Source organism: Pteropus alecto, unplaced genomic scaffold (genome assembly GCF_000325575.1).
Source record: "Pteropus alecto unplaced genomic scaffold, ASM32557v1 scaffold125, whole genome shotgun sequence".
Lineage (NCBI taxonomy): Eukaryota > Metazoa > Chordata > Mammalia > Chiroptera > Pteropodidae > Pteropus > Pteropus alecto.
This window is the reverse complement of record NW_006436888.1, coordinates 1,409,705-1,419,672: the sequence shown is the minus strand read 5'-3', so window position 1 is coordinate 1,419,672 and position 9,968 is coordinate 1,409,705. Positions and strand designations below refer to the sequence as shown.

General features: G+C 50.4%; 1 pseudogene; it reads left to right on the top strand.

Annotated features, from left to right (window-relative positions):
- Positions 1-6,610: 6,610 nt before the first annotated feature.
- Positions 6,611-6,729, top strand: LOC112481838 (annotated as a pseudogene).
- Positions 6,730-9,968: the final 3,239 nt, after the last annotated feature.

Sequence of the window (9,968 nt, the reverse complement as noted above, 5' to 3'; positions counted from 1 at the left end):
GCACATGTCAGCATGGTACCAGGAACCCACAAAACCATGAAGCAAAGCCATGTGGATTCTCAGTTCTTCTCCGGAGCTCACCTGGTTTTTGAAGGGCATTAGAGGTGCAGCCGGGAATTGATAGCAGAGAGCAGGATCCTCAGGGATTGCTTAGAACAGTGGTGCTGAAAATTTAGCATCACCCGGGGGTGGAGGGGCTTGTTCAATAATCTGCATTTCCAACGAGTTCCCAGGTGACAAGATGCTACCAGCTATCCTGGCTCTCAGCCCAGCACCATTTCTCTGTCTCCACCTTTGCTGAGTCTACTGTGAAGCTGTGGCTTCAGTTCCTATCTGCTCAGCTCAGCTCCCTGCCCTCCTTCCACCCTCCCCACCCTGACCTGGGATTTCCTGTTCTGTCCTCTGCACCTGTATGTGGATGGTTCTTCTTACCTTTCTGGCCCCACTAATGCTTTTTCATTCTTTAAGGTACAGCCCAGATGATATTCTTGGCTTTTCCTGTCACAAACAGGGTGGTCCGTGCCAGTTGGCCTTTCCAATTCAACCTACATTGTTTTGGCCTCAGTAACTTGAACTCTTGAATCAGGAAACCCATTCCTCAATGCAGACCACCTCCTCTAGGAAGCCCTCCAAGACTTCTCAGCCTTGATCAGGTGTTTTTCATAAATAGTCCATTTCCTGCGAGGAGACTGTGAGCTCAAGGCAGGATGGTGCCTTCCTTCTTCATCCCTCTCCGCATCCTTGGTCCTGTTGTTGTTCTTTTGAGTGAGGCCAGCAGAGGGCGCCTCAGCACCACGGTTCTGCCTGCCTGGGTCCATTCAGGCTTTTCCGTGAAAAGCCTGGGACTTCAGTTCTCAGGAGGCTTGGGACAAAGGTGAGGCTTCCCTTGTTCTTCGAGAACCAGGTAACCTGTGTTTAAGAGCCCAGGACTTGGGCCCAGATAGTCCTAACTGCGTGATCTTGGGTGTTATGACTTGACCTTCGACCCTCAACTTTCTCTTCTGCAAACCAGCCATAACAATGTCTCCTGGAAGTTGGTGAGTATTGAATAAAATCACTAAGTGAAGTGCTTGGCCCAGCCTGGCTCAGGAGTAGCATGTCCACCACTCACTAGCTGAGCGACTGTGGACTAGAGATGTCACCTCCTTGTGCCTCAGTTTCCTTATCTTTAACTACCTCCTCTGAGGGCTGTTGTGAAAATTGGGTTAATCTATAAAAAACACTAAGAACAGTGCCAGGCGCGTGGTCAGCGCTACGTTATCATCTCTCTTTATTCTTATTATCATGTGGTGATGATGACAGTAATCCAGCTCTGGTTTTCAACTGTCCCATCAGAGCTGATTGTGGGCCCAGAGTAAAGGCTGCTCCACCCTGCTCTCCTGGGCTCCCCCGCCCCCTCCCACCCCAACCAGAGCTATTGCTCCTGGTGAGGGAAAGGTCTGTGTCCCAACTTTTCCCCAGAAGTGTCGGTTGAGGCTTCTGGAGTGAGTTGGGGTGCCAGGTGGCGCCTGGAAACTTGGCCCCACTGAGCCTGGCTGCAGCTCATGGCAGGAGTGGGAATTCCAGGTGCCCCCAGGATGTCCCCTCGCCTACCCCACTGAAACAAAGACTGGGTCCCTGAGCAGGCCCTGCTCTCGGAGGAGGAGTGGAGGCAGCGGGCAGCAGTGGGGTTGGTGGCCAGGTGAGCCTTGCAGCCAGACTCAGGGAGGGGGTCAGGGTATGGAGCTTGGACCACCAGTCTCTCTTTCCACCCACATAATGGAGAAAAAAGACCTGTCCACTCTCTCTCTCAAGGAAGGCTGGTAGAGCGCCTCCATCCAGTGGAGTTAGATGTAGGGCAAATGCCCATGTTTTGGGACCTGATGATCTGGCTTTGAAGTCTGACCCTACTTCCTACCAGCTGTGTGACATTGGGCAAGTGACTGAACCTCTCTGAACCTCAGTTTCCTCACCGTGATGCTGGGGGGACCGAACATCTCGTATGTTATTGCTGTTTTACTCTTGCTGTAGTTAGTAATGATGGAAACCAATTGGGTTTTTGTGTAATCTTCAGTTCAACAATAGAAGATTATATTTTCTGGGCCAGGCACCTTAACACTAGCCTTGGCCCTGACCCTGAGCTGCCCGTCACTTGATGTTCATGCTGATGTCTGAGCGGAAAGGTGGAGCTCTGCCTGCAAGAGGAAGGGGAGCTGCCCGAGCAACCCCATCAGGCCCAAGCCTTTTATGAATGTGACTTCATTGATCCCTCATAGCAATGGTGAGAGGTCATCATCCAATTTATAGGTAAGAAAACCGAGGCTCTGGGAGGTGGAGTGACATGTTCAAGATCCACATTTGCAAGACCAGGTGGCTCAGAGGATGCCTTGGGTGGAGGAGGGGGCATGCCAACAGGATCACAGTCTCACCCTTGAAATAGTCAGCGGAGCTGACAGTAGTGCTCAGCGCACACACCAGGGGGCGCTATGCGCATTGCAGAACCCTCCCGTTTGTGGCTCCCCTACCAGGGCTGTCCCTCTGAGTTGCCCCTGCAGCTGACGACTGATTTCTGTGAAGACAGTTGGGTGAGGACAGCGTTGTAATGACCGATTATACTCATCACTGGCCTCTTGAGAACAAGGCCCCTCCAAGCCAAGGGTTTCAGCGCCCCCTCCAACTTGCTTTCTGTTTCTGCAATGTCTTGAGCGTGCCCCAGCTGTTTGTGCTGTCAATTTAATTCCCACGATGGCCCTGAGCTTGGCAGAAGAGAGGCACAATAGAAATCTAATAAATGCGTGGGCTGCCAGGCAAATAGATGTAAATAAGTTGTGCTTCTGAACCTCTCAGTGGGGTAACTCATCTTAAGAGTACTGTTTAAGGGCCTGAGCTGGAGAGGGAAGAGGCTCGAGTTCAAAACTAAACTTGCTGAGTATTGTGGACTTGAGTTATAACTGGAGACAGTATGCCATAATAGTGAGTGACAGGCCTGTGTTCAAATGCTAGCCCAACCACTGTATAAGTGACAAAAATGGCCACCGTGCTTTACTTATCCCATTGTGGAGTCTATTTTTCTGCTCTTTGCTTTGATCGATAGAATGTGGTACAAGTGAGGACATATGACTTTCAAGCCAGGCTCTCAGAGGCCTTGCCCACTTATGCATTCTCACTCCTGGATCTTTGTAACTGTCACGTGACACGAGCCTGTGCTAGCATGCTGGGGATGAGTGACCGCAGGGAGGAGAGAATCGTAAGCAAGGCCATCCTGGGCCAGCTGACAGCAGACTCATGAGCAAGCCAAGTCTGGTTGAGATCAACTTAGTTTGGTCCTGCCTGGATGAACCACACGGATGACCATGAACTATAATAGATGTTTATTGTTTTAAGCCATCAAATTTGGGTTTATTTACTATGCAGAAATAGTTTGTTGATACAGCCACTTACAGTTAAATGATCATGGTCCAACTGGTTACCCTCTCTGAGCCTCGATTTCTTTATCTGTGTGATGGACAGGATAATATTCTGTGGAGCTGGGGGACCTGCCTAGTGTTACTAGGTTGGTGGCCTACTGCCTAGTGTTACTAGGTTTAGAGTCACCCAGGACTCTAAAACTCACTTTCTTGCTTTGGAATGTGTGGCTCCCTTTCAAAGTTCCCCCAAAAGGCTGACCAAGGGGCTTTTGGGAGGGTACCCAGAGTTAAGGCAGGGGGCCGGACCAGGCTTTCTGTAAACAGCCAGTCAAGGCTGTTCGGGACTCCTATCTGTTACCATCGGAAATCAGAGAAGTTGTCTGTTTTGCACTTTTATTTCCCCTGCCCCTGCCAGTTTCATGACACATCCTTTCCCTGGGGGATTCCAGTGCGATCTGAGGTCAGCAGAGATGTTCGGATTTCCTTACTCCCATCCGAGTGGATGCAGGCTCTGGCTTTTGGCAAAGCCGTTCCTAGGGATTGCCAACGTTTCCTGCTCTCTCGCCGTTAACCCGTGAATACTAGGTGCTTCATGAGCATTTTCTTATTGAAACCTCTCTACAACCCTCTGTTATCCTCCCCATTTTACGCGAATGGGAACAGATGCACAGAGAAGGTCAGTGTCCCATTCATGGTCACACTGCTGGTAAGGAATTGAGATTGGAGCCTCGGCGATGTGGCCCTGTGTGTTTATTTTAGCCACGAAGCTATAAAGGGCTTTCACATCCTTGAGTTCATCCGATTGATCACACACACACACACACACACACCAACAACAACAAGCCTGTGAGGTGGGCAAAGCAGGCATTGTTAGTCTAATTCTACAACCGTGGAATCTGAAGCCTGGGGACATGTTCAAGGTCACAGGACTAATCACCTGGTTTCCAGAACAGTGCCTTTTCCACACTCAGGCACTCAGTGGGGGCGATGGTGTTCCGATCACCCATTGCTGCATAATAAACCACCCCCAAATGTCATAGCATGACACAGGCATTTGGACAAGGTGCAACGGGGACAGCTTGTCTCTGCTATTAATGTCTGGGGTCTCTGCTGGGAGACTTAAAGGTTGGGGTGACTGGACAAGTGGGCACTGGAATCACCTGGAAGTATCTTCCCTCACACACCTGGCAGTGGTGCTAGCTGTGGCCGGGAGCAGAGCACCTACAGAGGACCTCCTTGTGTAGCTGGGGCTCTGTCTTGTCATAGCAGCCTCAGGATCATCAGTGTCTTACCTGGCAGCTCCAAAGGTGAGTTCCCAGCTAATAAGACAAGATCATGTGGCCTTTTCTGACCTAGCAGCATCCCTTCTGCTGCCTTCTGTTGACTCCAACCGGCCACGAGCCTGCCCAGATTCAGGCATGGACTCTATCTCTCTTTGAGATATCTGACCATCCCCGGGGCCCCAAAAAGCTGGGACAGAAAGTGTGGAACCCTCATGGGATCGAGCAGAGGCTCGAGTTAGCATGGACCTCCAGCACCCCATCACTCCTCTTGGCAAAACTCTGAGTCTTGAGTGTCTGTAGTTCTAGGAGCTTCCTGTTATCATCCTGGAGGATGTGCTACTGATGGCCAGCAGGGGGCACTTCCATACACTTCGGCATCCATAGGTTAGGAGGGGGCAAGGGAAAAGGATACTGGTGGCCTCTCTGGACATAATCACCCTCTACTGCCCAGGAAGGAGTCCTCCAGGGCACTCCAGCTGTGTCAGGCCCCTCCCCACAAACTCCTTCATAGGCTGTTGATGGCTTATCTTGCAGGTGGGGGAGAGGGGTGGCCCAGCCTCACAGTATCCCCTAGGGCAGCATTGTGGGCACAAGGGCACAGTCCTGGCTTTGTGGCCAAGCAGATTGTGAGCTTGGGCAAACCATGACCTTAGTCTGGACTTTGGATAGCCCAGGTGCAAGAGGGGGTTGGGTTCCATGATCTTCTAGTTCCCAGAATTTCAATGAGCCGCTGAGTTTTTTCTCAGGTGAAAGTCTTGCTTTCTGAGGCTGACCGCAAACTCCTGAGTGCAGACCGTGTGTTCTTGACTCTGGGCAAGGCACCTCCCCATCCCGAGCCTCAGTCTCCTCGTCTGGAAAAGGAGGATGCCAATAACACCTGCGTCAAGGGGGCGTTGGGAGGTAGAGAGATTTATAGAAGCACCTGACACTTAGTAGGTCGAGGATGGCTTCTTGCCTTCCTGCTTTGTGCTCCCTGAGCCCAAAGAGGTAGGTTCACAAGTCACTGGTCCCCATGGGTCTCCTGGGGGCTTGGGGAGAGAGTGGATTGTTGAGTGCAGTCCATCCTAGCTACTGGATACAGAGTTCCAGGAGCAGGCTTCCTGGGGCTGCTGGCCTATGACTTAAAAAGGGAGCGGGGTGAGGTTTCTGAACATATCCCTTGTCTTGATGAAATGACCTGCTGGTCCGAGGGGCCCCCTGTTGTGCTGTGTGGCACCGTGTTGGGCTGCAAGTGGGCGTGAGGCCCAGGGTCCACGGGAAAAGGCGGAGAACTTCTCACAGGCGTGATGACAGCAACACATCCTAGGAATGGCGCTCACTGCGCGCCCTGGACCTCGCCTTCATACGAGGAGGGCGCTACCATCTGGTTTTGAGATGAGGAAGTTGAAGTTTCACTGCCTTTCCCGTCATTGTCCCTGCTCATTGCTGCTCAGCCACGGCGCAGAAGCTGTGAGACACTGGGGGACCCTGGTAACTCCTGCCCCACCCCCTCCCAGCCCCAGGCCACACCGCTGCCCACTTCGCGGAGGTGCTGCCCGTTCTGCAGCGGCCAGACCTTGCTGACCTTGCTCATCCTCCTTCTTGCCCTCCCTCGGCCTCTCCGCATCCCAGCCGCGGCCGGTACAGCCCAGGTAGCACCGACTTCTCCTCACTGGCTGGCTGACATTTGTCTAGAGAGTTGAGGGGTAGGGTGTCATGGGGCCCCAGTCAACGAACTTCCTTGGCAATAGAAATTATTTATTTTTTTCAAACATCCCTTCCTCCCAGGTTTGATCTATGATCCTGAGGCCTGTTTGGAAGTCTCTGAAGAAGCAACATTAACTTTTTTCCCCCCCAAACATTAACTCTTGAAAGCACAGCCTGCCGCAGCCATCAAAGCCTCTTGCATAACCGCTTTGGAGGAAACAAACTAGTTTGCTTATTAAAGCTTCAGTGCTACAAATGTGCGGCTAGGCCACCCTGAACACGCCCGATCCTGTCTGATCTCGGAAGCTAAGCAGGGTCGGGCCTGGTTAGTACTTGGGTGGGAGACCACTTAGGAAGACCAGGTGCTGTAGGCATACAAAAATAAATAAAAAAAACAAGGGATTGTAAGCTGACAAGGTCCTTGCAATCTGTGAGGTCAACCAAGGGTTGCCTTGTCTTAAAAAAATAAAAAATAAAAAAATAAACCTTAAGTGTTACAAAGGTAAGTTTCAGGCCAGCTCACGGAATCGGAAAGCTTTTCTAGTATATTGATATAAAAATGATAATAACTACCCCAGGATCTCCGTTGATATCAATGGCCAGTTATGGCTGCAAATGTAAATGAGTGCTTTATATAAAGGCTCTCGTTCACTCTTTATGACAGCTATTGTAGCTGGATGCCACTGTCCCCATTTTACAGATGCTCATCCAGAGGTCAAGGAGTCAAATGACTTGACTGAGTTCACGTGGCTTGCTAATGCAGGTGGATTCAAACTTAGGTTTGTTGGATCCGTCACTCCTGTAATTACAGACCTTGTCTGTGCAGCTGGCTGGGCTCAGGCTACACTATTTGTCTTGTGGTTAAGGCCTGGCCGGGAGCTCTTAAAGCCTTGTGGCTGGAGGGCTGGGAAAGAACAATAGAAGTGATGAGTGGGGCATGCCCCCTCCCCCGAAGGTTGCCAAACCCAGATCTGGCCCGGAAGTTTGTCTCATAACAAATGAGAGCAAAGGGCGTCTGTGTCCAAGATAGACTGGCGGGCCCACCTGGAAAATGGCCACAACCTTGTTTGCAAAAGCCTGATCAGGGCGATGTGGTGGAGGAGCCTCAACTCTGCATCTGGTTGGCGACGGTCTCTCATGGATTTGACTATTCACACTTTCAAGGCTGCAGGTTGGTGGCTTAGGAGGTTGGGAGCCAATGGAGCCCCCTAAACTCAGAATCTGGGCTCCTTGCCTCCAGTACCACTTGCCATTGGCAGTGCCAATTCTGCTGCCCTATAGTCAAGAGCCTGGGCCCTGGAAATTACAAGACCCAGATTCAAATGCTCATCCTCCCCCTTCCTAGCTGTGTGGCTTTATGCAAGTTACCTAACTTCTCTGAGCCTCAGATACTTCACCTTTCAAAAGAGCATAATAAGATCTGCCTCTCCAGTTGCTTGGGAGATTAAATAAGATCATTTATGTAAAGTACATCACCCAGTTTCTGGACATTCATTCACATAGTCTTGGTCGATGAACATAAAGTCACCTCTTTTCCTTGCAGAAACCTGGGCTGTCAGCAGCATCTCCCCAAGCAACGAGGAGTCTGCAAAACAAGGTACGACTCACCCACGTATGTCCCTTCTTTGATTTTGTTCTAACCTCACAAGTGCTTATCTGTGTTAGAGACTATTGTCCCTTCAAGTCGCCTTTTGGGAGGCTCTTCTGGGAACATGGCTCTTGCAAATTCCTTCAGAGCCGGAGGCACAGCTTTGAATGCAGCTCAGTGGAAGAACATTCATTCTCCGAGGGTGGGTCTGGTGTTTGGAACACATCTTCTGGACCCACGACTGCCGACTTCGGGTGTGAGTTTGAGCTGGGAAAGGCTAACAAGGGGAAATAGAACTAAAGTTCTATTTAGTTCTTCCGGGAGCGTGGAAAAAGATTTTCTAATAGGGAGGGCTGTGGATCTGACCAAAGTGGGATTAAAATGAATGTGTGGAGGATGGTTCTATCGTGGGTCAGGGAGAGAAGCTGGGGGTACCGAGACACCGGGCCTTTCTGGGGACTGGCCCTGGGCAGAGGGCGATGCCCTCCCAGAAAAGACAGTCCCCAGACAGGCCCTCTAGATTCTTTCATTTGCTAGCCCATTGCCCTATTCTGAGAACATATTCTGAGGACTCGGGGTGTCTCAGAACCTCAGAGCTGCCTGGCCTTGTGAGAGGCCAATGCTGGGAACTGGACAAGGGCTGGGAACCCAGCCTGCCCGCCTGCCTGTCTCTGTACTCATGGTCTCTCTCTTTTTAAATTGTGGTAAAATATACCTAATATAAAATCTATTAGTAATAAACAATACATCCATTTCCAGAACTTTATCGTCATCCCAAACTGAAGCCCTGGACCTACTAAACAATAACCCTCTGTGTCCCCTCCCCAGCCCCTGGTAACCACCATTCTACTCTCTGTCTTTATGAATTTGCCTATTCTAAGTACCTCATAGAAGTGGGTCATGTAATGTGACCTTTTGTGACTGGCTTATTTCACTTAACATAATGTCTTCAAAGTTCATCTATGTGGTAGCATGTGTCAGAATTTCTTTCCTTTTTAAGGCTGTGTAATATGCCACTTTATGGAGGTACCACATTTGGTTATTCGTTCATTCATCTGTGGACATTTGGGTTGTTTCTGCCTTTTGGCTATTGTGAATAATGCCGACAGCATTATCTTTGCTTGTCTTGTCTCTTTGGACCTGGGACTAGGTTTCTTAGTCTCTCTGGGCACGTGGCAGAGAGCGGCCATCCTACCGCTTTTGAGTTTTAAGTGCTCAGTTCCAGCCATCAGCAGGGTTCCAGTTCCAAATTTCTGAGGCAGCAAATGTGACTGTACACACAGTGGCATGGGGTCATATGGTGTCAATCTGGCTGCTGGGATCCATCTTTGGGAGTGGGGAGTGGTTCTCAGAAAGGAAATGGGAATTGTCCGGGATTGCCCTTAATGGGAAACTAAGCTGGGACACCCCCAAATGGAACTACTTCTACTTTAATGAACTTACCTGGAATTTTTCGATTAGAGAACACGGAAAGATGCTATGTTAATTTCTGCACGCACACATGTCTTGTGTTTCTGGTTTACTGTTTTTGAGGTGTAAACATGGGGGCCTCTGCAAGTCATCCTGGGCCTGCCTGGTTAGGTTGACTTCTTGACCTGGCCTGGGGACCTGCTTACCTTGGAGGCCAGTTGGCTGGAGGTGCGACTGTCAGTCAGCTTCTGCTCCAGAACCGCTGGTGCCCATGGTCCCTGGTCCAGCCCCGCCTCTGCCCCAGCATCTTCACTCATCCTTCAGGCCCCTCATTAGAGCAACTTGTTCCTTTTCCAACTTCTGTTTTGTGAGTTCAAGCCACTACGTGACATGGGACACACCTCTTGCTATTACCAAACTTCAGTTTTTTTTTTATCGTTAAAATGGCAACTAATACCCGTTCTGCTTTCCTCAGCAAGTCGGCATGGGAGTCACATGAAACTGATGACTGTAGAGGAGGGGTTCTCTACTGGGTGGGGGCAACCAAGAGGTCTTTTCGTAATGTCTGGAGACATTTTTTGATTAACACCCAACTGGCTGGCATGTAGGGGGTAG